The following is a 27,345-nucleotide window of genomic DNA, read 5'->3' on the forward strand; positions in this document are numbered from 1 at the left end:
TACTGGGCAGAGCTGCCTCCATACCACGTCCTCCAGTACCAAGGCCCCCACCCAAGCTCTTGGGGCAAGATCCCACTGAGGACATCAGCACGTGAAGCCTATAGACACCATTTTGAAGAGGGAATTATATTGGGATAGGTCCATCTTTCCAGTGAAGAGTTTGAGGGTCCCCAGTGGCCACCAGGTCTCCTGGTGAGTTGGGGCAGAGGCAGGAAGTGATAGCCTGAGGCTACCTCCCTCTTCATGGAACATCTACAATTAGTGCAGTCCCTTCCAGAGCTCCCCACAGCCAGAGGGCACCCGACATGGGTGGGTCCAGTCCTGCTGGGCTCCCACTCCACAGACTGCCCTCTCCACTCAGTCACCACACACTAGTCATTTAAAAATTCAACCATAATTTACTGAAACCAAGAAGCAATTTTCAGCTCTTTCTTGTAACACTGGTAGGTAGAAACATTAACAGAGAAAAGTATTTTTTAATTTCAAGTGTCTTTGTGGATTAAACTGCTCACAGATATTGTATTGTTTAAACAAAAATGAACTGACTCATCAAAGAAATATCTACTGCTTGTTATTTCTAGATGTACGATATAATGGGAATGACTTAAACTGAATCAATCCTGATATATTAGTATCAGGATGAAAGAAAGTAAAACCACTTGCCAAAAGTGAGCTTTGTATTCTAAAACTAAATACACGCATAGTTCCAAAATATTTTCAGGAAAATAAGAAACTCAGTGACATAAAAGTCTACCAGTGTATTAGGATTTTTATGACTTGTGTCATGAGGGAGGCCACAGGTAACACACTTCAAATTTCAGAATGGCAGTGTCCAGGGAAAAAAGCCAGGCCATGGTGGACAAAAAGGCAGACAAAAACCCCTTGGTAGGATATGATTCAGAGGGGTGTATGTAGGCTTCCTGGGGTGGTGGTGAATATCCTCTTGCCAGGAGCTCTCCCCTTAGACTCACAGTAAACATGGGCTGGGGAACGGAGCTGCAGGGGGAGGTCAGCCTGGCGTTCAGGGGGAGGGTCTGAGGAAAGGGGAGCAGCACCCATGCACAGAGATTGGGGAGCAAATGGTCCTTGCCAAATGCTCCTTTGGGATCATCAGACGTCCAAGGAACCACTTCTAGGAGCTCAAGTTTAATCACAGGGTTTTTCTTTGTCTCAGGTTTGCAACCTCTTCTCTGTAGATGATGAAGTTTCATTCAGTTCCCTCCAAAACTCTCCTGAGGTTTTAGTTCCACGGACAGGCTGCCTCTGTGAAGAAGAAACGATTCTTGCCAGCTTTTTTTTTTTGAGATCTTTGAATGGTTTCCTGTAAGTCTTGAGCTCATCATTTTCACGCATCATTAGGTCATTTGCTTCAGAACTTCCCATTTCTTGCTGCCAAGTCACGATCTGCCATGACAGGTCATTCTAAGTTGCTCTTCTTGTCTCTGTTAAAGCTCAGTCATTGCATTTCCTCCCTCCTTAGGATGTTGATCTGCCCATTTGACTGAAGGTTCTTCAGTCTGGACACCTTCATGAGGATCTGTCAGGTGGGCTTTTTCTTCTCTCTTTCAGCCATGTTGATGTAGGATAGATTGTTCTTGCTATTTTGAATGTTTGAATATGCATTTGACTTCGGAGCATCCCACAGAGACATGACTGGACTCTACACTCAGGCTCACAGGGGAGACCTTGAGCCTTTTTTGCAGTCGCCCACAGTAGTTTTAATTGTGATTTAGCTTTTTCCACGTTTTTTGATAGAATTGGTTTCATCTCCCAGAGGCTAGATCTTTTTTTTTTTTTTTCCTCAGGAACAGATATCAACCGTTCTTGGTCTGAATAGTGAGGATTTTCTTTCCCCCCATGTTTTATTACAACACATATATGTTCCTCATCATAGGGTTGAACAAGTCCAGGTCGCCAGACTTTTCTGCATTTGCATCCTCTTCCTTCACAGGATGAAACTTGTCAGGAGCATTACATTTTGCTACAGCTTGTGCTGAACTGCGGACTGGCAGATTCCTTGTTTCCCTGTAGAGAAAGCCGTTCTTTGACTACCTGAAAAATTCTGCCTAAACTCAAGAGAGCTATGAACACCTGACCCATCCCAGCACACTCCACCGTCTCCCACTGATAGCCAGGGACAGCGAGCCTGGGTGTCTCAGTGTCAGTGCATTCTGCCAGGAAACTCTTCAGCATTTGCCACAACTGCTCCAGGTCCACATTCCTACTAGGATGTGGTTCCTCCACAGTGGCTCCTGAAGCAGAGTCCCCTATACAGGTGCTCCCATGGCTAGCTGGACCACACCACACTGTGGAGATCACCGAGCTGGGTTCTGCCCAGAATCACTCCTGTGACAGGTAACTGGGCAGACCATGCCTGCAGAAGGTTGAGTGAGCAGTACCAAAGCAATGAAAACTCACACACCCTCCACCCTGCCCTTGGCATTTTCTTTTCTCTACTTACACTTCTCCCTCTGTGGCCCCAGCAGGCCCATCCAATCCTCTAGGCATGCTGTACCCTCAGCCTGGAAAGATCTTCCTCCCATTGCCAATGTGGGGTCACACCCCTTCTTTAGCAATTGTGTTCACTTGCTCCTATGTCCTCAGTGCTCAGGGCAGGGCCTGACTGGGATTAGGGGCCCAGTACTCCATGCATTTTTGTGAGAGGAATACACGAATGAGCATTTGAATGAAGGAAGGAGAAAGCCATCCTTTGCCATCACTGGAGATCCATACATCATGTTCTGCTGACCCATCAGGCAGTTAAAACTCTGGTCGATGTAGAAAGAAGGAGTGATACAATTAAAACTGTCAAACAAATGTTAATAACAGTTGACCATGTAATGTTAATGAAAATTCACCATTTTGAACTATAAAAGACTATAGTCCAAAAGGACTATAGTCCTATAAAGGACTATAAAAGATCCTCAGCTTAAAAAAAATTAAATAGTGTAATGGATTTCCTGTAATCCAATTTCAGGATAATTAAAAACAAAGTGTGAAGTAAATAAAACAACTGCTTGGAGATTTCAGAACTCTCCTAAGTAATCTTTGGATCAGGGACTTCCCTGATCCAGTGGTTAAAACTCTGCGCTTCCACTGCCGTGGACCTGGGTTCAATCCCTGGTTGGGGAACTAAGGTCCCACAAGCCACATGGCCAAAAAAACAATCTTTGGATCAAAGAAGGCACCAAAAACAATATTCCACAATACTTTTAAAATCCTAACAACAGATATACCAACAATACGCAGAATAGAGATAATATTATTCAATGAAGAAAATTCATACCATATAATACTTCTGAACACTTAGGACAAACATGTGAAAATGAATCAAACAATGAATAATGTAGCTTAAAAAGCTAGAAATTGAAAAGGAAATACAAAGAAGGCAGAGCAACAAAAATAAGAAGCTTTAGCATAAAGTATTTTAGAGCTCTGAAAATCGGAACACTTGATAGGAAAATATAAGAACTGCTTATAGGGTGGCTATTTTTCTTTTCCCTGAGGATGTCCAGTGCACTCTGTGGACTCCGTAGAAGCTTCCCTCAAGTACAGCTTAAAACTCCACTGGAAAAGTACATACTCCTGTACTAGTGAATATAACAAAAGAGAAACAGATTCACAAACATAGAGAACAAACTAGTGGTTACCAGTGGAGAGGGAAGGGGGAAGGAGTAAGGTAATATAAAGGTACAGGATTAAGAGGTACAAACTATTATGTATAAAATAAACTACAAGGATATATTGTACAACACAGGGAATACAGCCAATATTTTATAATAACTATAAATGGAGTATAACCTTTAAAAATTGTGAATCACTGTATTTTATACTTGTACTTAACATATAATATTGTACATCAACTATAGTTCAATAAAAAACTACATATGATGATATCTTTATAGAATATGTCTTTGTATAAGCATTACTATTAGTGATCTAGTAATGTATACAATTCCAGTGACATTTAGATCCTCATGACCACTAAGTGCTGTTTCCTGTTCAGGTCTGCATGTTGCATTGGTTCTGGGCCATGAGTCTGTTCAGTGAAGTCCCTGTCTTCCATCTTCCACTGAATCCACACCTTTTGTCTTGTCAAAATCTCCCTTCCTTGCTGTGCATACTTCATTCCATTATTTCTGACAATGACAGAACAAAGAAAGCGACCAAAGCAGATTTATCTGGAGGTGACTGGGAGGTGGGGGAAGTCATGGTTTCTCAAGCTCTGCTCCCTGAGATTAGCCCTTCCCTTAGTTACCTGAGCCAGTTTCACCTCTGCAGTGATGGAAGGGGAGAATCCCTATCTTTTACGTCTTGAGAACCCACGACGCTTTTATCCTTGCAGTCAAGTAACGGACATTTATTTAATGTGAAACTTGTTATTCTGTAGACATTCACAGGGTGTATGTTCAGAGAAACTAATGTTTGGGGGGTTTGGTTTTGTTTTCCTAAAATTGTTCTTGAGGCAGCTGCGGTGTAAGCCACAGTGTACCACAATGGGCATTAGAGGATATTATTTCAAATCCCAGTTTTGTCATTTATTAGCTGTGTGACACTGGCCGGACCTCCTGTTCTCTGAATTTCCCTTTCCCCATCTGAAAAATAAAAATTAAAAATTTCTTCTTCTAGTGTTTTTTTCTGAGGGGAGGGGGAGAGTTTAATGGTAAAATGTGTGTAAATTTACTTAGCTATTTCCTTGATACATGTTTGGACCTTCAAAATGTATGAGTTATGTTAGCTGGTTTATGTTTGGGAAGCTATAATGTTAGTATGGTACTCTAAAATATCTCAAAAGGCTTTCATTTTCAAGGACAAAGTATATTAGTGTTTGATAAAGCATTAAAGGATATACTTTTTTTTTTTTTAACATACAAGGACTGCCCTCAAAGTCATAAATTCTTAACTGGTTACTAATCTGAGAATCCAGAATGTTGAGCAACTTCTTGATCATATCATTTACTTCACTGGTTGTCAACCACCTGGAGTGTTTAAAAAAAAATTACCAGTACCTGGGCTCCACCCCAGACCTCTTAAACTGGAATGCCCAGGTGGGGCATTGAAAAAAAGGGCAAGAGCAAAGAACACCATATTTTAATTATCACAAGGCTAAAGTTCCTTCAAAAGAGAAATTTTAGTAGACCTAGCTGATTGTTCAATTTATGAGTCAGAGGCACAAGCTGAATTAGCAGGGACTGTTATAAAAGCTTTAGATTTCAGGTTCACAGCTGTCTGAGTAAGAAGAGAAGGTTCCAGTGGATCCGGCTGTGGTCCTGGTGCTCTGTCTCTCTCTCCTGTCTGCTTCTCCTCTCACTCTGGAAACAGAGCTCTGGTAAAGGGCAGCTCCCGACTGGCCCCACTCCTCTCCCAATTCTTGGAAATATCCTACAGTTAGATGTTAAGGACATCGGCAAATCCTTAACCAATGTAAGTAGGTTTTATGTTCTTCTAGTGGCTTGCAAAGGGAAAGTAAATGAACATCTACTTTTTTTTTTTTTTTTTGCGGTACGCGGGCCTCTCACTGTTGTGGCCTCTCCCGTTGCGGAGCACGGGCTCCGGATGCACAGGCTCAGCGGCCGTGGCTCACGGGCCCAGCCGCTCCGCGGCATGTGGGATCTTCCCAGACCGGGGCACGAACCCGTGTTCCCTACATCGGCAGGCAGACTCTCAACCACTGCCCCACCAGGGAAGCCCATGAACATCTACTTTTAAATAAAATATCTTCATTAAAATATATTAAAATACATTACAATATATTAAAATAAAATTATTAAGAGATATTATTTAAGGCAAACACTCCCTTGGAGTATTACTTTTGGTCTGTCATTGTCAATAATAGTGGAATGCATTTTGTGAGTAGAGAAACATTTAGGTCTTTGTATGGTTGAATCAAAATAATAACGTGACAAAAGACTGAAGTGTTTCTTCCCTTTGTTTCACCACCATTTGCTATGATTTTTGGCTGAAGGTAAATGGTAAGGGAAATGTTTTGTGATTAGAGATTTCATTCAAGAAGTCATCTATTATATAAACTGTGTTTTGTTCAGAATAGCTATGAAAATTGAACTTCTGTGAAGAAGCAAATTATGCCTGATGTTAAGGAAATAGCTTGGGAGCAGGACAAGTATGAGTGAATGAAAGAAAAAAGTAATTAGTCAGAGCCAGCTGGGTAGTAATAAAATCCTTTTGGATTCTGCACAAAGCTGCTGTCTGTGGCCAAGAATGATGCAGGATGGAAGAAACTGTTCTTCCATGAGCTGCTGCATGTCCTGGCACTGCCTTTGTGATGCTTGCTCTCTTTCTGTTAGTAATACTAGCGGATCTTAAACTGGGCTGGGCATTTGAATCATCCAGGGTGGTTTTAAAAAATTTAGGTTTCTAGTATTTATCACTACTGAGTCAGAATTCCCATGGGATGAGCTTTACAGGTGATTCTGAAGCAGTCAACTGGATATTGGTTCCAAGGTAGGCATTGGGGACTGATAAGTTTCTTAGGCATCAGAGGTCAACTAAGCTGTGTTGAAATTTGGGTCTTCTCCTTAATAAACATTCTCCAAAGACACACAGATGGCCAGTAGGCACATGAAAAGATGCTCAACATCACCAATTATTAGAGAAGTGCAAATAAAAACTACAATGAGGTACCACCTCACATCGGTCAGAACAGCCATCATTAAAAAGTCTACAAATAACAAATGCTGGAGAGGGTGTGGAGAAGAAAGAACCCTCTTACACTGTTGGTAGGAATGTAAGTTGGTGCAGCTACTAAGGAAAACAGTATGGAGGTTCCTCAGAAAACTAAAAATAGAATTACCATATGATCCAGCAATCCCATTCCTGGGCATATACCCAGACAAAACTATAGCTCAAAAAGATACATGCACCCCTATGTTCACAGCAGCACTATTCACAATAGCCAAAACATGGAAACAACCTAAATGTCCATCAACAGATGAATGGATAAAGATGTGGTACATATAGACAATGGAATACTACTCAGCCATAAAAAAGAACAAAATAATGCCATCTGCAGCAACATGGATGCAACTAGAGATTATCATACTAAGTGAAGTAAGTCAGAAAGAGAAAGACAAACACCATATGTTATCACTTATTTGTGGAATCTAAAATATGGCACAAATGAACCTATCTAGAAAACGGAAACAGACTGACAGACACAGAGATCAGCCTTGTGGTTGCCAAGGGGGAGCTGGGGGGAGGGAGAGGGATGGACTGGGAGTTTGGGGTTGGTAGATGCAGACTATTACATTTAGAATGGATATATAAAAAGGTCCTACCATATAGCACGGGGAACTATATCCAATCTCCTGGGATAAACCATAATGGAAAAGAATATTAAAAAAAAGTATATATGTGTAGAACTGAGTCACTGAGCTGTACAGCAGAGACTGGCACAGCACTGTAGTTGAAGTAAATCAACTCTACTTCAATAAAAACAAATGGGGGGCTTCTATTTATTAACTGTGAGACACTGGAAATAAACAGGAACGCCTTTGAACCTTAATCTCTTTATCGATAAAACAGGGTAAATAAATCTAGCTCAAAGTTTTGATATGGTGATTAGTAATAATCTGAGTACCAAGTACCCAGGCCATGGCCCGGCACATCAGAAGTGATATAATAATCACCATCATATTGAGTCTTTTAAAACATTTTTATTGAAGTATAGTTGATTTACAATATTGCGTTGGTTTCCGGTGTACAGCATAGTGATTCAGTTTGTTTGTTTTTGCAGATTATATTCCATTACATGTTACCACAAGATGTTTTTTAAATGATAATAATGTGGAGCTTTATTATTTAAAGAAAAACATCTGGACACACACACATACTCCTGAAGGCTTTCAGGGGGTTGGGAGTGAGGTTTAGAACAGAAACATTTTACTAAAATTCTCCAGGTGGTTCTTGATATGAATTACATTATAAATTTGAAGATCAATTATATATTGTAGATACTAAAATTTTTAAAGTCATGACATTTATGAAGGACTACTGGCAGGAACAATATGGATATGTCCATTACCTTTAGCTAACGGTACCCATTTACTAAGAAACAATAGGCTCAGCAACTCATCTCAAACATAAAAAAACCAGTTTCGGTCTGATATGATACGGTACTACTTTGAATCTGTTAGTAGTACCATCTTCGTAGAATACAGGCTTCCAAGATGTTTGTTAGCACACTTTAAAATTACTCTGCCATCATTAGACATGAATTTTGAAATCATAGCAATCCGTGACTTACTTATTTCAGGTAGGTCAGATGATGACCATTCTATTCTAGCTTTTTGAATTTGTAAGGGGGAAAACACCTCCTCATGCACCTTTCCCCAGCACATCAAATTTCAAATTGAAAATGTGACCTGCTACAGTAATGCGCTTGCTAGTACTACACACCTTGTACAAAGAAAAACAGAGGCAAGATAGGTATGAAAAGAGAAAAACTTCTTCCGTTGGCCCTCAAACTGAGTGAAGTTTTGAAATGTAGCGATGATCTCTGACATTTATAATGGATACCTGTATGTTCATTCTTACTGTGTAAATAAAATTGCTGCTATGAAGTGACATTAAAGTTTGTCAATAAATGAATTCTTCCTAACTTTACTCCCAGACGAAGGTTTGGATAAACTATGGCTTTTTAACATTTAAATCTACTTTGGAACATAGCAATACAGCTTACACTGTACGAAAGTTTTATGGCTTTTTTTCCCTATTAGAGTTTTCCTAATTGACTCGAGCATTATTACATCTCCATTTTTGTATATGAAGATAGTGACTTGCTCCAAGTAATCCCCAGGTAGTAAATGGCTAGAATTTGAACTCTAAAGCCATGCTTTGCTGCCTGTAAGATTTTCTAGAACAAATCTGATTGTAAACCATTTTGTGTTCATGTTTCACTTGATCCTCAGGGGAAACAGGGGTGCTATTACCTTGATTTTTCAGATTTTAGAAACATTTCTGGAGGATCAAATTGCCTAGTGAATGTAGAGCTTAATTTAACTAAGTCTTGATTCCAAATACTTTAAATTTGACCTGAAATTTCTTTATCCCGTTTATCTTTTGATATACTCATATGATTATCCTCTATTTTATCTTGTTGGTTACTTAACTTTTCAGTTCATCTCAAGTTGCAATCTGCCTGGGGGCAGAATTTGAAACTTTAAAAACTAAAAGCCTATAAATTTTTAAAACATTGATACCTTTTTTACTAAGTAAAAAAAAACAAATAAACAAGGCTGTGAGTAAATTTAATTCTATGGAACACAGGCAAGGAACTGGAAAACTGAATTAGAAACTTCCTGAAAAGTTAAGTACTGATTTTTGTTCTTTTTTCTTTTTCCAAAGGAAACTTTCTACCGTAATTTCTAATGTCAAATATGGCTTCCTCTAACTTTTCTCCTTTTTAAAGGAGAACTGTACTAGCTTCCTTAACAACAAAAAAATCCAGTGAGATATTCACCTGATATAAAAGTACCCACAATTTCTTTTTTTTTTTTTTTTGGCCACGCTGCTTGGCATGTGGGATCTTAGTTCCCCAACCAGGGATGGAACACGTGTCCCCTGCAGGGTAAGCACGGAGCCTTAACCACTGGACCGCCAGGGAAGTCCCCCCTTTACAATTTCTTATACTACCTCTTTTTCATTGTTCTTTCTTGTCTTCAAAAGAACAAGAAGGACAGGATAGGAAAGATAGCACTTAGTTTTTCATGGAGAATAATTATGAAAAGAGATTAACCCCGGAAATCATGCCTTTCTGTGGTAGCCCTTAATGTTTAAGGACCAGGAAATGAAATATCCCACTATTACACAAACAGAACCAACTTATATAAATAATGAAATCACTCACGCTGTGAGGCCTGGAGTATACTCCATTCTCTGTTGTTTGATTTGCATAAGCGAAGATTATACGTTCGTATGTGTTGAGAATGAATGATGGATAAATTTGAACCACCAGAAGGATTTTTCATCATAGCTGAAGCCATTTTATAATGTAGAAATTCCTTTTTCCTATTTTAAGTAACGAAAGTCCATTCTTGAGAATATGTTGTCCAACAGCTAAAACACTCTCAGGATCCCTTACTTGCTTGTGATTTATACTGACTCCGCCTTCCGTTATCATCCGATACCCTCTAGGACCGTCTGAAATGGCGTTTGCTTTGCAGCATGTATTATCCAGGACGCTTGTTCCAGGGTTCACCTGGTATAAAAACTCGGCCAAACTCACACCACCTGGGTCTTCAGCCGAGTGTGCAAGCTGGGCCGGTTCAGCAGCGTGGCCGCGCGGAAGTGGCCGCCCGCTGCCGCTAAGAAGTCCACCAGGTGCTGCTTCTGATACCACGCTGAGCTGTCCAGCACCGCGCAGCTGTCCCGCGTCAGCCAGTTAGTGAGCAGCTGCTGGTGATCAGCAGCCGAGAGCGCCCGGCGCAGGGCGCGCACGTTGTTTTGCACGTGCTTTGCGTCCAGGGCCTTGTGCGCCCAGGTACGGCTGCTGCGGTCTCCCAGGCGCGCGGTGGCACCTCCCACCGACGCGGTCGCTTTGTGGCCCTATCGGTGGAAGTGAAACAGGCCCAACAGTGCCAGCAGATGCCCCAAAGGAAGCGAGTCATGGGGTCGAAGGTGCAGTAGATGGTCTGGGGAAGTTGCCCGCCGTACCACCGTCCAAGAGCTCTGGGAGCCCTGTCTTCGTGCCCCTCTCTGGGAAGAACTCCTTGAACAGACCCGGAGCCTTCGGCACCTCCTGCAACCCCCGAGCGCCCGAGTTGGCCTCACGCAGTACCAGGGGAAGACTCTTGACCCGCCTGTGGTACCAAACCACCACCTCGGGAAGTACACCGCGATTTGGGTGCCGCCATCTTCCTTCCTGGTGACCTAGTGCAAGAAAGTGAGTATAATTCCCCGTGCTATACAGTAAATCCTTGTTGCTTATCTAGTTTATGTATATTAGCTTGTATCTGTTAATCCCATACCCCTAATTTGTTACCCCCCACCTTAGTAACCATACATTTGTTTTCTATGTCTGTGAGTCTTTTCCTCTTTTGTATATAAATTCATTATTATTATTATTATTATTTTTTTTTTTTTTTTGCGGTACGCGGGCCTCTCGCTGTTGTGGCCTCTCCCGTTGCGGAGCACAGGCTCCGGACGCGCAGGCTCAGCGGCCATGGCTCACAGGCCCAGCCACTCCGCGGCATGTGGGATCTTCCCGGACCGGGGCACGAACCCGTGTCCCCCGCATCGGCAGGCGGACTATCAACCACTGAGCCACCAGGGAAGCCCTATTATTTTTTTTTTTGGTGGTATGCGGGCCTCTCACTGTTGTGGCCTCTCCCGTTGCGGAGCACAGGCTCCGGACGCGCAGGCTCAGCGGCCATGGCTCACGGGCCTAGCCGCTCCGCGGCATGTGGGATCTTCCTGGATCGGGGCACGAACCCGTGTCCCCTGCATTGGCAGGTGGGCTCTCAACCACTGCGCCACCAGGGAGGCCCTGTATTATTTTTCAGAGTTGACATATAAGTGATATGATGTAGTATTTTTCTTTATCTGACTTATTTCACTAAGCGTATTATCCTCTAGGCCCATCCAGGTTGCTACAAATGGCAACATTTCCCTTTTTAAAAAAAAATATATTTTTTTATTGGTCTTTTTTTTTAATGGCTGAGTAATATTCCATTGTATAAATACACCACATCTTTTTAAGCCAGTTGTCTGTTGATGGGCACTTGGGTTGCTTCCATGACTTGGCTATTGTAAATAGTGCTGCTGTGAACATTGGGGTGCATTATCTTTTCGAGTTAGAGTTTTTGTTTTTTTCTGGGTAAATACCCAGGAATGGAATTGCTGGATCATATAGTAACTCTGTTTTTAGTTTTCAAAGGAGTCGCTACTGTTCTCCATAGTGGCTGCACCAATTTACCTTCCTGCAGCCAGTGTAGGAAGGTTCCCTTTTCTGCACACCCTCTTCAGCATTTATTATTTGTAGACTTTTTTTGATAACCGTTTTGACTGGTGCGAAGTGGTACCTCATCGTGGTTTTGATTTGCATTTGTCTAATAGGTAGTGATGTTGAGCAGCTTTTTATATGCCTGTTGGCCATCTGTATGTTGTCTTTGGAGAAATGTCTATTTAGGTCTTCTGCTTTATTATGTTGAGATATGTTCCCTCTACAACCACTTTGGTGAGAGTTTTTTTTTTAATCATGAATGGATGTTGAATTATCATCATACATATATAAGATCCAGAAATCTTTGAAGTTATGTGTGGCAGAATAAAAACATCAACAATATGATGTGATAACAATCTTAATGAGCAAAATAGACCAAATTGTGCCTTCTTTTGCTAATATACATTTTCCAGCTCTCGAAAAAGTGTATGGCCCTGTGTTCACTGGGTGTTTTGGCTTGAAGCCCACCATAGTGCTGTATGGTTATAAAGCAGTGAAAGAAGCCCTGATTGATCTGTGAGAGGAGTTTTCTGGAAGAGGCAGTCTCCCTGTGTCTCAGAGAGTTAATAAAGGACATGGTAGGTGTGCGTGTGCGCATCTTCCTCGTTGGTAGTGAGGGTGGGGAGGATGGAAAAGAGGAATTTGAAGAGCCCCCCAGCAGAGCTGGGTCCATCTGCCAGGCTGCCAAGTGTCAGCTCACTCCTCCTTCCCTAGGGCCTCCCTCCTGGTTTCTGTTTCTCCTCCTGGTAGGAATCCTCTTCAGCAATGGAAAGAGATGGAAGGAGATCTGGCGCATCTCCCTCATGACACTGTGGAATTCGGGGTGGGGAAGAAGAGCATTGAGGACCGAGTTCAAGAGGAAACCCACTGCCTTGTGGAGGAGTTGAGAAAAACCAGTGGCGGGTGATGCTATGCTCTGTCACTCTGACCTTAACAGACTGCTGTCTTCTCCAGTGACATCCTAGGAAACATTTCAGGGACAGCCACACCTTTCATACGGGTCATGGTTGTCAGCCCTCCTGTGGAGCGGGGAGAGAGAGGAGAGAGCCTAGGGGGCTTTTGTGTATCTGTGCTTGTTGTGTGTGTACACCCACTGTGGTGCATATAGTGTGGATTAAAGGTCATTTAATCCTGTCCTGTCCTGAACTTTTTGTTTTCAAATCATTAGGTCATGAAGGTGGAAGGTTTTGAGTCTCGTTTTTTTCTGGCATTAGAGAATAATGTTTTTTCCCATAGTGTAAATGTGGGTTATGTATTCCAGAACATTCATCAGGTGGACATGGTGGGAATGACCTCATCACACCCTTATGGAGTGTGAAACAAATGACATGTGCTTTCACTTAATTGGCCTATATTTGTATGGTCGCCTCACGCACATGTCTGAGGGTTTCTTCTGAGACCCATTGCCTACTGTTCTGGCCAGTAATGATAATTGTCTATGGTTTTAATTGCTTAGGCATCCCTTAGTGCAGACCTCATCAACTGTGATTTCCTTATAAATAACTGTTTTAAAATTAGCAGCTTCAGTTACTTAATGTTTCTCCCTATTTACAGTGTTGTTTTATATATTTTAAGAAATAGATGCTGTGGCTTAATCCTGAACATTACACAAATACCAGGTTATAAAATGATCTATTTAAACAGATTTCAACTATTATTAATAACTCATTACCCTGCCTTCCCTATTAGTTTCTTCTGTTTTCAGCTTTCTTTATACTTCCCTCCCCCATTATTGATATAATAATCATGTTTTCTCTTTTCTCTACTTTATGATACTTTGACATTTTGGGGGACTTGCAGACCCAGGGAGCAACTGCCTCTCCCAGGGTTAGCTAATTCTGAGATAGAGCATCGCATCTTGTGTGTGAGCACTCCTTTGATTTTCAAACCAGCCTATCCAAAGCCGATACCCCCAAGAAACCTCCTTTATGAAACCCTCACACGCCAAGCCAATATTCTCCCTGCCCTAAATCAACCCAGGGCCAGTTACAGGACAACTAGGGACCACCCCTGGGGCCTAGAGCCTTCTGAAATTACCCAAACTATCCAGTCTTAAACTTACTGAGCATACCTACCCAGCCTTGCTCATTTCTTCCATGAAAACCCCAGTAAAGGCTTTGGCCCATGCTCTCCCCTTGTTCCTTCTGCCTCCTGACTGACCTTGGTGCTTCCCCATGTGGCCTTGTGTAGGGTGCCCCCTCCTCTTGGGAAGTATGAGTAATAAACTGTCTTATCATCTCCTGATCTGTTGGCCTTACCACCTGAATAAAAGTAAAACCCAAGTACATTTTAAAACAATTGGATGGTAATTGGTAATTTTTTTACCAATTTTGGTACTTTGGTAATATTTTACCCCTTACTGTCAGCTGTACTGACCTATGAAGTGCTTGTTAAGATGGATCTTATTTTCCGTCTGAATTCCAAATTACCCTGCTTTGTAAGTCTCTCTCTCAAGTGAAAGGAAAGATTAAAAATCAGATTTTAGCTGTCACACACGCAGAAATCTTAAGGCTTTCTCAAATTATCCCCTACCTTCTAAAGTAGAAGTTTTTCTGCAAGCTTAGTGCCTTGGCATGGTTCAGCTGAAAAGGAGCCTGGCATACAAGCACTTAACTAAATAGGTTCCTATTACTTAATTTCCTATCATTTCATCACAACACTTTGATTCAAGTCACCCTTAATTACATGTATGATGTGGTTTGGTTTTTTTGTATATAAAGTTTATCGATCATCCGATTATAGCAATTTCATGTAAATATTGACCACTAAAAAAGAAAACTACTTTTCCTCTGCTTTAATTTATTTGTCTGTAAAATGATGGACTTCATCTAAATTCAAATTAAAAAATTTGTAACAACATATGGTATTCCGTTGATGGCTATATGTAGCAATATTCCAGAATTCCACAAGAGGGCGTGTTCTGTCCAAATAAATTAAATGTGAGGCCTGATTGGTGATGAGGGACACTATTTCTTAGAGCAGGATGTTCCTCCCCACACCTCCTCTCCATACTGCAATAAAGAAACAAAAGAACTCCATTTCTCAATTTAATCTTTCTTGTTTGCCCTGTGATTTGTTTGAAATGCAGAATTCTTACCTATTTTTATTTTAGGCAAACAAATCCATCTTACAATTCATGTTCATTTGTGTTAGTTTTCTTCTCGTACAACATGGACAGCTTTTGCTCTTTTTTCTTTGTACCATCAAACACCTGACTTTTCCCATAATCTTTCTCTCTTTAATCTTTTCCTTTCCTGATTCTACAAGTTGTTCCTTCAGCTATTCACTATATATAAAACGTTTCCAGGTTCCTAACAATTGCTTCCTTCCTACATCAGTGCTTAATTGTCTATAGGTTTACCAGACAGACGTGATTTTGCACTGATAGATAACCTGAATAATTGTCTTAAAAAACTGACCCTTAAAATTTTTTCTGTTCTTTCACTCTTCAAAATAACCAGCACCTTGACTCAAGGCAGTGATGTAAATGGAGTATTTGGAGAACTATTATTAAACAAACTAGGATGGAATGGTAAATTCATGTTTGTTTGTTTTTTAACATCTTTATTGGAGTATAATTGCTTTACAATGGTGTGTTAGTTTCTGCTTTATAACAAAGTGAATCAGTTATACATATACATGTGTCTCCATATCTCTTCCCTCTTGTATCTCCCTCCCTCTAACCCTCCCTATCCCACCCCTCTAGGTGGTCACAAAGCACCCAGCTGATCTCCCTTTGCTATGCGGCTGCTTCCCACTAGCTATCTATTTTACATTTGATAGTGTATATATGTCCATGTCACTCTCTCGCTTTGTCCCAGCTTACCCTTCCCCCTCCCTGTATCCTCAAGTCCATTCTCTAGTAGGTCTGCATCTTTATTCCTGTCTTGTCCTTAGGTTCTTCTGACCATTTTTTTTTCTTTTTCTTTTTTTTTAAGATTCCATATATATGTGTTAGCATATGGTATTTGTTTTTCTCTTTCTGACTTACTTCACTGTGTGTGACAGACTCTAGGTCCATCCACCTCACTACAAATAACTTAATTTCGTTTCTTTTTATGGCTGAGTAATATTCCATTGTATATATGTGCCACATCTTCTTTATCCATTCATCTGTCAATGGACACTTAGGTTGCTTCCATGTCCTGGCTATTGTAAATAGAGCTGCAATGAACATTGTGGTACATGACTTTTTTAAAATTTTATTTTATTTTTATTTTTGGCTGTGTTGGATCTTCGTTGCTGCATGTGGGCTTTCTCTAGTTGCGGCGAGCGGGGGCTACTCTTGGTTGCGGTGCGCGGGCTTCTGAGTGCGGTGGCTTCTCTTGTTGCGGAGCACGGGCTCTAGGCACGCAGGTTCAGTAGTTGTGACACATGGGCTCAGTAGTTGTGGCTCACGGGCTCTAGAGCGCAGGCTCAGTAGTTGTAGCACACGGGCTTAGTTGCTCCACAGCATGTGGGATCTTCCTAGACCAGGACTCGAACCCGTGTCTCCTGCATTGGCATACAGATTCTTAGCTGTTGCGCCACCAGGGAAGCCCCACATGACTCTTTTTGAATGATGGTTTTCTCAGGGTATATGCCCAGTAGGGGGATTGCTGGGTCGTATGGTAGTTCTATTTTTAGTTTTTTAAGGAACCTCCATACTGTTCTCCATAGTGGCTGTATCAATTTACATTCCCACCAACAGTTCAAGAGGGTTCCCTTTTCTCCACACCCTCTCCAGCATTTATTGTTTGTAGATTTTTTGATGATGGCCATTCTGACCGGTGTGAGATGATATCTCATTGTAGTTTTGATTTGCATTTCTCTAATGATTAATGATGTTGAACATTCTTTCATGTGTTTGTTGGCAATCTATATATCTTCTTTGGAGAAATGTCTGTTTAGGTCTTCTGCCCATTTTTGGATTGGGTTGTTTGTTTTTTTGATATTGAGCTGCATGAGTTGCTTGTATGTTTTGGAGATTAATCCTTTGTCAGTTGCTTCATTTGCAAATATTTTCTCCCATTCTGAGGGTTGTCTTTTCGTCTTGTTTATGGTTTCCTTTGCTGTGCAAAAGCTTTTAAGTTTCATTAGGTCCCATTTGTTTATTTTTGTTTTTATTTCCATTTCTCTAGGAGGTGGGTCAAAAAGGATCTTGCTGTGATTTATGTCATAGAGTGTTCTGCCTGTTTTCCTCTAAGAGTTTTATAGTGTCTGGCCTTACATTTAGGTCTTTAATCCATTTTGTCAATTCATGTTTAAGGGAACAGTGATGTATTGATTTTAAGCATGCTTAAATTTTTGCTGATAGGGAAATTTCTAGGTAGATATTGCTTCAGAGATTTTAAAATTATCTGTTACCCACAACAGAGTTTTATATTTATATCTTAATAGTGTTTTATAAATCTTTTCAATTCTTTAGGGTCACCCTGTGACCCCACTTTCATCCTGGGCTGTGCTCCCTGCAATGTGATCTGCTCCATTATTTTCCAGAATCGTTTTGATTATACAGATCAGAATTTTCTTAACTTGCTAGGAAACTTTAATGAAAACCTCAGGATTTATGCGCTCCCCATGGATCCGGGTGAGGTCAGGATCCTCTCTTCCTGAGAAATCGTTTATGCTCTTTTCTCTGACAAGTCCAAAATTCTATATGGACCAAGCCATGAAGTGAATGTTTGAAAACTGGACATTTTGGATATTACAATGTGGTAACTCTGGGAATCAGATTCTCCCCTCTCTTTGTTTTGTTTTTTTTTTTGCTTGCTCCAGTTTTTTTTGTTTCTTAATTCCCTGACCAGGGATCAGACCCCTGCCCCCTGCAGTAGAAGCGTGGAGTCTTAACCACTGGACTGCCAGGGAAGTCCCTATAGCTTTTTGTTTGTTTGTTTCTTTTCTTTTTTTTTTTTTTTTTTGCCTTCCACAAGCTGTAGCTATTTGTTTATTTAGTGACTTTTCTAAACTATTTTTGCAAAGTCTCTTTTTTTTTTTTTTGCCTTGTGTGGTCACTGGAATCTCTGTTCCTTTAGCTTACGTTCAGCTAGTGTTTAGAGAGAGATGTCCTTTTTTTTAGGAGTGATAGACCTTTCTTTTGCTTTTCTTTTTTTTCATTCTTTTAAATTGAATGAAAGGGTCTTTAAATTCTGTATTGCTTTACAATTTTCAAAAGTTTCACACACATGATTTCGTATAATCCCGTAATAACCCTTTTTCCCTCACTACCCCTATACTGCCCCTCCCTCCTTCCCTCTCCCTTCTGATAACCACTAGTTTGTTCTCTATCTGGAGTCTACGGATATTGATATCTTTGAATATGAGGAGGCAAAAAGAAAACAATGATGAAGAGAAAGAGATGGGGGGAGAGAGAGAAAGGAAGAGAGGAAGGGGGGAGGGAGGAAATAACTCTTCCAGATTGGCTCTGTGCATGTGTGTAGCTTTCTAAATTTTTCAGTATACAGGGGTGCTTTTGAATGTCCTAATTTCCCAAAGGCACTCCCTCCGCAGCTTTTCTTCCTGGCGTTTGATGCTCTGTTGTATGCCTTAACTGTAATATTTTGCCCCAGGTGGCTGTGGGCTGTTCATTAATCTTGCAAGGTTTTTGAGACATCCCTGCTGCATTTCCACTCTAGGTTAGATGAAACAAGAACAAGTGCCTGTGTCAGTCTGTCAGGTGGCCCCAGACAGGTTAGAACACAGAAACACAGTCTTCGTGACTGAGGTCTGCTCTGGTCCCTCTGGAACCAGGAACCAGGGTCCCATACCACAAGCTGCCCTTGTTAAGACCACTGCCAAGCCAAGGATGGAAGTGGGACAAGGGCAAAAAAAAAAAAAAAAAAGGACAAAGAAAAAACAAGGCACAGATCTTTGCTGCCATTTTTTAAGTAGATTCTGACAGTTTCTGCTTGATTTTCTGACATTTTTGTAGAGGAATAGGCCTTTAGAACTGTCTACTGCGTCAGTTTTGCTGATGTTATGCTGTAAGTAAGTGTTTGAACACAGCAGTCCTGCCTTACTGTCACAGAGTGAACATCTGGGAAAGGTGGCTGAGCCGTTATTTTACGAAGAAAAGAAATGCCTGAGTATAAAGCTGGAATTCAAGCCCTGTTGGCTCCCTGGCCAGTGGTTTCTCCACTACCCCCCAAAGCCCAGTTTCCATAAACTACTTCGGTGACTGCCCAAAACGATGGCCATAGCACTCAATGGACATCCAGGTCCTTGCTGAAAGGTTTCCATTACCCACAAGGCTTATCCTCAAATATGTAGTGATTTCTTCATCACGTTACTTAGCAGAAATATCCTAATTTAGGAAGGAAGAGAATATCTCTTTCAAGGAGGGACAATGTTTATGAACAGAGGTGCTGCCAGGGAACACTGACTAGGGCAGGGGTGTTTGTTGCTTCAGTTGGGATCCTAGCTGACAGCGTAATTGGGCTTGGGATGACCAAATGGTTGGTTCTATGGTGTATGGATCATAAACAGACACCACAGTTTTGCCCTTTATTCTGTGTTTCAAGGTTGTAAGGAAGAATTAATTTAAAAAATGAGAGAATTGATATAAATATGCTTTAATATCATAAGGTTGATGTATGAGTATAGGAAATTGCTATCAACTTTCATCATCTGGTCAGAGTTTTCTCCCTTAAATACTCTAGCAGCATGAAGAATTATTTTACATGTACACTATAAAATGCTCCTCCTGAAGAAAGAGACCATATTTTATTCACTTCAGTTTTTAACCAGGGCTTGGCATATGATAGATATGTCTTCAATATGTGTTTTTAGTTTAATAAATATATTTTTAAAATCTTTAAGGTCTGCAATAATTTCCCTGCTCTCATGGACTATCTCCCAGGGAGTCATAACAAAGTACTTAAAATTTTTGCTTATGTAAAAAGCTATGTTTTAGAGAAATAAAAGAACACCAAGCATCTCTGGACACTAACAGTCCTCGGGACTTCATTGATTGTTTCCCGATCAAAATGGAACAGGTAAAATATTAATGACAGATTGGTTGTCTGTTTGCCTGACTTTTTTTGTTCATTGTCTAGTTCTGTATTTATTAGGGATATTTAAATGGTTACGGACGAAATGCTTGACCAGCACTTTGGGTACATATGTGTGCATGGATCTGGATTGAGCATCAAAGGAGATTTAAAATTGAATTGTTAAATAACAATACATGGACCCTGTTCGTTAGGTACTAATAGGCTACCTGAGGAGAAGGAGAACATATGTCTCGGGTGAAATGGAAGTACAAACAAATGAGAAATACAAAATACTGAGCCATAAAAGGAAGGTGGATGTGATCATTTCACACAGCATGTGGGAGAGTGAGAAGAAAGGGCTTAGCCTGGGTGGGCTTCCTGAATGTCCTGAGGTTTGATGTAGATCTTCAAATATTTGCAATAAGTCATAGGGGAGGGAATTTCAGGTTGGTAGAATGGTGTCATGAGAGGTTCAGAGGTGTGTTGTGGTAAAGAGACTAGATGGATGGAAGAGAGAAGCCTTAAATGAGTGTAACCAAAAATAAATTTGGACAGATGTGGAGTGGGAGGTTGGTGTCTGTCAAGTAACTGTAAACGTGAATGTTGGCAGGAGAAGTTGTGATTTGATCAGGTAGATGTATGAGCCAGAACAAGAGTAGAATGCAAATAATTACTGGGGAAGTTTATCCAGCTGCCAGCACAGTCAGTTTCTGAGCACTTTTATGACCTTGAAAAGAAATCCTGTATGCTTTAGGAGTCACCCCCTTTCCTCCCCAACCTCCCCAGCTCTAAACATTTCCAATCTACTTTCCATCCCTATAGATTTGCTATTCTGGACATTTCATATTAATGGAATTATACAATATGTATGATAACGTCTTTTGTGTCTAGCTTCTTTCACATAACAATGTTTTCAAGGTTCATTGATGATGTATCATATATCAGTACTTCACTCCTTTAAATGGTTGAATGATATTTCAGTGTGGATATACCACATTTTATATATGTTTGTTGGTTGATGGACATTTTGGTCGCGTCTCTTTTTGGTTATTATGAATAATGTTTCTGTGGACATTTGTGTACAGGTTTTTGTGTATACATATGTTTTAATTTCTCTTGGGTATATACCTAGTGGTAGAATTGTTGGGTCTATGATAAATTTATATTTAACCTTTGGAGGAAGTGTGGCAGATCAAAGGCTTAATGTAAGAGCTGAAACTATAAAACTCTTAGAAGAAAACTTACGCATAAAATTCCACCATTTTATATTCTCATCAGCAATGTATGAAGGGTACAATTTATTCACATCCTTGACAGTACTTCTAATTATTTGTCCTTTTTTTTTTCGGCGGTACGCGGGCCTCTCACTGTTGTGGCCTCTCCCGTTGCGGAGCACAGGCTGCGGACGCGCAGGCTCAGCAGCCATGGCTTACGTGCCCAGCTGCTCCGCGGCATGTGGGATCTTCCCGGACCGGGGCACGACCCCATGTCCCCTGCATCGGCAGGCGGACTCTCAACCACTGCGCCACCAGGGAAGCCCTATCTGTCCATTTGATTCTAGCCATCCTAGTAGGTGTGAAGTGGTCTTTCCTTGTGGTTTTGATTTGCATTTCCCTGATGGCTAATGATGTTGAGCATCTTTCATGTTCTTGTTGGCCATTTATGTATCTCTTTGGAAAAATGTCTATTTCAGTGCTTTGCCCATTTTTGAATTTGGCTATTATTTTTTTTTAGTTAATTTTTATTGGAGTATCGAGTAGAGTTCCCTGAGCTATATAGTAGGTTCTCATTAGTTATCTATTTTATACAGAGTATCAATAGTGTGTAAATGTCAATCCCAATCTCCCCATTCATCCCACACCCCCTTTCCCCCCTTGGTGTCCATACATTTGTTCTCTACACCTGTGTCTCTATTTCTGCCTTGCAAATAAGATCCTCTATACCATTTTCTAGATTCCACATATATGCATTAATATACGATTTGTTTTTCTCTTTCTGACTTACTTCACTATGTATGACAGTTTCTAGGTCCATCCACATGTCTATAAATGACCCAATTTCGTTCCTTTTTATGGGTGAGTAATATTCCATTGTATATATGTACCACATCTACTTTATCCATTCCACTGTTGATGGACATTTAGGTTGCTTCCATGTCCTGGCTCTTGGAAATAGTGCTGCAATGAACATTGGGGTGCATGTGTCTTTTTGAATTATGGTTTCCTCTGAGTATATGCCCAGTAGTGGGATTGCTGGGTCATATGGTAGTTCTATTTTTAGTTTTTTAAGGAACCTCCATACTGTTCTCCATAGTGGCTATATCCATTTACATTCCCACCAACAGTGCAAGAGGGTTCCCTTTTCTCCACACCCTCTCCAGCATTTATTGTTTGTAGATTTTTTAATGATGGCCATTCTGACGGGTGTGTGGTGATACCTCATTGTAGTTTTGATTTGCATTTCTCTAATAATTAGTGATGTTGAGAATCGTTTGATGTGTTTGTTGGCCATCTGTATGTCTTCTTTGGACAAATGTCTATTTAGGTCTTCCACCCATTTTTGGATTGGGTTGTTTGTGTTTTTGATATTGAGCTGCATGAGTTGCTTGTATGTTTTGGAGATTAATCCTTTGTCAGTTGCTTCATTTGCAGATATTTTCTCCCATTCTAAGGGTTTTCTTTCATCTTGTTTATGGTTTCCTTTGCTGTGCAAAAGCTTTTAAGTTTAATTAGGTCCTATTTGTTAATTTTTGTTTTTATTTTTAAATTGTTGAGATGTAAGAGTTCTTCAGTGTTACAGATACAAGTGCCTTATGAGATATATGATTTGCAGACATTTTGTCTCATTTTATGGGTTGTCTTTTTACTTTCTTTTTAAAATTATTTTATTTTTATTTTTTTTCAGTACACGGGCCTCTCACTGTTGTGGCCTCTCCCGTTGCGGAGCACAGGCTCCGGACGAGCAGGCTCAGTAGTTGTGGCACACGGGTCTAGCCGCTCTGCGGCATGTGGGATCTTCCCGGACCGGGGCACGAACCTGTGTCCCCTGCATCGGCAGGCAGACTCTTAACCACTGCACCACCAGGGAAGCCCTATTTTATTTTATTTTATATATTTTTTGACCATGCCACGCAGGCATGTAGGATCTTAGTTCCTTGACCAGGGATTGAACCTGTGCCCCCTGCATAGGAAGTGTGGAGTCTTAACCACTGGACCACCAGGGAGTCCCTGTCCTTTTACTTTCTTGATAGTGTGTTTTGAAATTCAGAAATTTTCGATTTCATGAAATCCAATTTATTAATCTTTTTCTTTGGTTGCCTGTGTTTTTGGTGTCATATCTAAGAAACTGTTATCTAATCCAAGGTCACAATGATTCCCTCCAAGTTTTCTTCTAATAGTTTTATAGTTTTAGCTCTTATATTTAGGTCTATGATCCATTTTAAATCAATTTTTGATAATAGTGTGAGGTATGGGTCCAGCTTCATTTTTTTTGCATGTGGGTGTCCAGTTGTCCCAGCACCATTTGTTGAAAAGACTATTCTTTTCACATAGAATGATCTTGGCAACTTTGTTGAAAATTAGTTGTAAATGTGAAGGGTTTACTTTTGGACTCTCAATTCTATTCCACTTGTCTGTACATCTTGCTCTTTGCCAGTACCACACAATCTTGATTACCATAGCTTTATTGTAATTTTTAATATGGGAAGTGTGAGTCTTCCAGTTTTGTTCTTCTTTCCAAGATTGTTCTATCTATTCTTGGTCACTTAAATTTCCACATGAATTTTAGGACAGTCTCATCAATTTCTGCAAAAAGCTAACACTGATTTTGATATGGATCATGTTGAATCTGTAGGTCAGTTCGGGAGTAATGCCATCTTAAGAATACTAAGTCTTTCAATAGATGAACATGGGATGTATTTCCATGTATTTAGTTCTTCTTTAATTTCTTTCAGCAAGGTTTTTGTACAGGCTAACTTATTTTTGATAGGCTATGTGTACATAACCACTGATGCTTCAAATTCACTTGAACAGATGGAAATAGTAATAATGGTTTATAAGAACTCTGCTCTCCTTCTTGGCCTCAGAGTAATTTTGAGTTGAAAAGGTTAGAAAACTGTGTGAAGTTCATGTTACCAATGAGGATGACTACTTTTATCTACCAAGTACAACTGTCGATAGGGTTGTCTATCTTAATGGTGTTGGATTACATAATATTGGGCATGCCACAGGTCATTTGGGGATTATAAGAGCCTTATTAAATTAGTGCTGGTCTAGAGGACTGGATAGGAAGAAATTATTTTTTGGTTTGTTAATGACCTCTGTAGTCATTATTTCAGATTGTCCCATTGTTATTTTCAACTTTGAATCACATATATCCCTCATCTAAACCAACCTTAGTTGTCCCTGTGAAGGGCTTTTACTCTCCCCACTTCTGACTTGTGAGAGCTTTATTCAGTCACTTCCTGACCCTTAGCATCTGTACTTGTTTCCTAGACCAAGTTGCCTATTGCCTCATATCTTGGAATACAGTAGTGGCCAGCCCCGTTTTGTCTTTGTGAATCCATTCTCTTTCTTTATATATAATCTATTCTAGGATGTGCTGCCATGTTAGTTTTTGCACATTTTCAACTTCATAATGGGTCTTTAGGCAACACAGAATCCACATAAATTCTTCAATGGGAGAAGAGAATTGCAAACTCTTGATTCTGGCTTATAATGGTTTTCAAAATATAGCTCTAATTTGCTCATTTCTATCAATTAAGATTGTGTTTGCCTACCAATAAGAAAAAAAATTAACAAAGGCTTAAAGAAACAGTGGGTTTATTTATCTCACATAGAGAGAGTCTCATGTTGGGCAGTCCAGAGCTAGCCCTGAAGTATCATGGACTCAAGTGCCTTCCATTTTTCTTCAGCATTCTTAAGTATATAGGCTTCATCTTCATGCTCAGATACTCATGTTCCAAGATGATGTCTACACCGCCTTCACCTTCATATCTGTGTTTTGAGTATGAAGAAAGAAAGGGAGAAACTGGCATCAGTAGGCCATTGGTAAGAAGTGTGTTGCTTGGCCAATGTAGCTGCAAAAGAGGCTTGGAATGAAATTTTTAGGCATCAAGGGAAAAGGAGTAGGTAATGAAGATTGTGTCAGCCCAATCCGCACACTTTGCCATACCGTACAGTTGTTGTTTTAATACTGCACTCCAGTGCCTAAGTTTGCTTAGCTTTATAACAATGTGTGTTATTTTGGATTGACTGTAATTATATATGCTGTCAAACTGTCAGATAATTACATCAAATAATTCCTAGGAAAAGCACAATCAACAGATGGAGTTTACTTTTGAAAACTTGATAGCCACTGTAACTGATTTGTTTGGAGCTGGGACAGAGAAAACGAACACCACACCGAGAGATGGGCTTCACCTCCTGCTAAAGTGCCGAGAGGTCACGGGTATGAGCAAGATGGTGGGCAGAGTGAATTTCAGAGAAGATATTGGGTCCTCCATCTTATTTCTCTTAGAGAAGCTTTATTTTTGAAATTTCTGGGCCACCAGCTATAAGTTTAAAATTAAAATATTTTTAAAAGGTTAAAAGTGAGACAAATTTGTACAATAGGGGAGAAAGACTGAGAAAAGTGAAAACAGTGTGAGCAGTAGCAAAGGCAGTAAAGCTATGGATTTCATCAATAAAAAATTCTGGATAAGTGTCTGGACTTCATGGGAAGGGATTTGCAGCAGGCACAGCCAGCATAAATTGGCCTAGGATTGAATATTAGTTTTCTTAAGAAGAGTCCACTTTGAATGGTAGGTATGTTTTTGCAGAAATCTTTCCTTATTCTGAATATGCAGCATTCTAATGCTAGGGTAGGGAAGATGGGAACTATATTTGTTGAAGTATAGCATAAATTCTAGAAATTTGGTAAGAAAGGCTGAGAAAATTTCCAGTCTGGGAAGTTCTTTACAAGGTTAGATTTAGAAAAAGATCTATGCTATTTAGACAAAAGAAGTGCCTAAAGGAATTTTTTCCCTTTTTGAACAACTTTATTTTTTCCCATTTTATTGAGATATAATTAACAAATATAAATTTATATATTTAAGGTATACAACATGATTTCATACTGTGAAATCAAATTGCAAAATGATTTCCACAATCAAGCTAATTAACTACTCTTAGCAAAGTTCAAGTATACAATACAGCATTGTTAACTATGCTCACCATGTTGTATTGATACTTTAGATCCCCAGAACTTGTTCATATTATAACTGAAAGTTCGTACCCTTTGACCAACATCTCCCCATTTCCCCCACCCCAGCCTCTGACAGCCATCCCTCCACTCTTTGTTTCTATGAGTTTGACTTTTTTATATTTCACATGTAAGTTAGATCATGCAGTATTTGTCTTTTTGTGTCTGGCTTACTTTTTCTTAGCATAATATCCTCCAGGTTATTCACGTTGTTGCAAATGGCAGGATTTTCACCTTTATTGGCTGAATAATATTCTGTTGTATACATCATCTTTTCTTTATCTGTTTACCCATTGATAGACACTTAGGTTGTTTCCATATCTTGGCTATTTTGAATAATGTTGCAGTGAACATGGGAATGCAGATATCTCTTTGAGATACTGATTTCATTTCCTTTGGATATATACCCAGAAGTGAAATTGTTGAATCATATGGTAGTTCTGGTTTTGATTTTTTGAGGAACTTTTATGCTGTTTTCCATGATGGCTGTACCAGTTTACATTTCCATCAACAGGGTATAAGGGTTTCCTTTTTTCTACATCCTCACTAATACTTGTTATCTCTTGTCTTTTTGGTAATAGCCATACTAACAGGTGTATGGTGATATCTCATTTCCCTGATGTCGAGTACCTTTTCGTATACCTGTTGGCCATTTGTACATCTTCTTTGGAAAAATGTTTATTCAGGTCTTTTACCCATTTTAATTGGGTTATTATTACTGTTATTATTATTAGATATTGAGTTGTTTGAGTTCCTTATGTAATTTGGATATTAACACCTTGTCAGATGTATTTCACAAATATTTTCTCCCATTCTGTAGGTTGCCTTTTCATTTTGTTGGTTGTTCCTTTTCCTGTGTAGAAGCTTTTTTATACTGATGTAGTCTTACTTGTTTATTTTTGCTTTTATTGCCTGTGTGTTTTTTGGTGTCATATCAAAAATTATTGTCAAGACCATGTCAAGGAACTTTTCCCCTATGTTTTTTACTAGGAGCTTTATGATTTGAGGTCTTACATTTAAGTCTTTAAGCCATTTTGAATTAATTTTTATGAATGGTGTAAGATAAGGATCTAATTATATTCTTTTTTATGTGAATATCCAGTTTTCCCAGCACCATTTATTGAAGAGACTATCATTTTACCACTGTGTATTCTTGGCACCCTTGTCAAAGAGAGT

General features: G+C 39.9%; 2 pseudogenes across 1 annotated transcript in view; one reads left to right on the top strand and one right to left on the bottom strand.

Annotated features, from left to right (window-relative positions):
* The first annotated feature begins 305 nt into the window (after positions 1 to 305).
* Positions 306 to 27,345, top strand: part of LOC111172669 (cytochrome P450 2C18-like) — a 65,954-nt pseudogene continuing 38,914 nt past the window's right edge. The window contains exons 1-7 of the transcript XR_016388006.1: positions 306 to 309; positions 5,239 to 5,428; positions 12,373 to 12,537; positions 12,710 to 12,858; positions 17,367 to 17,533; positions 19,757 to 19,932; positions 25,236 to 25,377. The product of XR_016388006.1 is annotated as a cytochrome P450 2C18-like (transcript). The remainder of the gene's footprint in view (positions 310 to 5,238; positions 5,429 to 12,372; positions 12,538 to 12,709; positions 12,859 to 17,366; positions 17,534 to 19,756; positions 19,933 to 25,235; positions 25,378 to 27,345) is intronic.
* On the bottom strand, positions 9,986 to 11,120 carry LOC149747289 (tyrosine--tRNA ligase, mitochondrial pseudogene; annotated as a pseudogene).

The sequence above is a fragment of the Delphinapterus leucas genome, chromosome 16 (genome assembly GCF_059928025.1).
Source record: "Delphinapterus leucas isolate spDelLeu-1000000601 "Yukka" chromosome 16, BTC_Dleu_Yukka2, whole genome shotgun sequence".
NCBI lineage: Eukaryota > Metazoa > Chordata > Mammalia > Artiodactyla > Monodontidae > Delphinapterus > Delphinapterus leucas.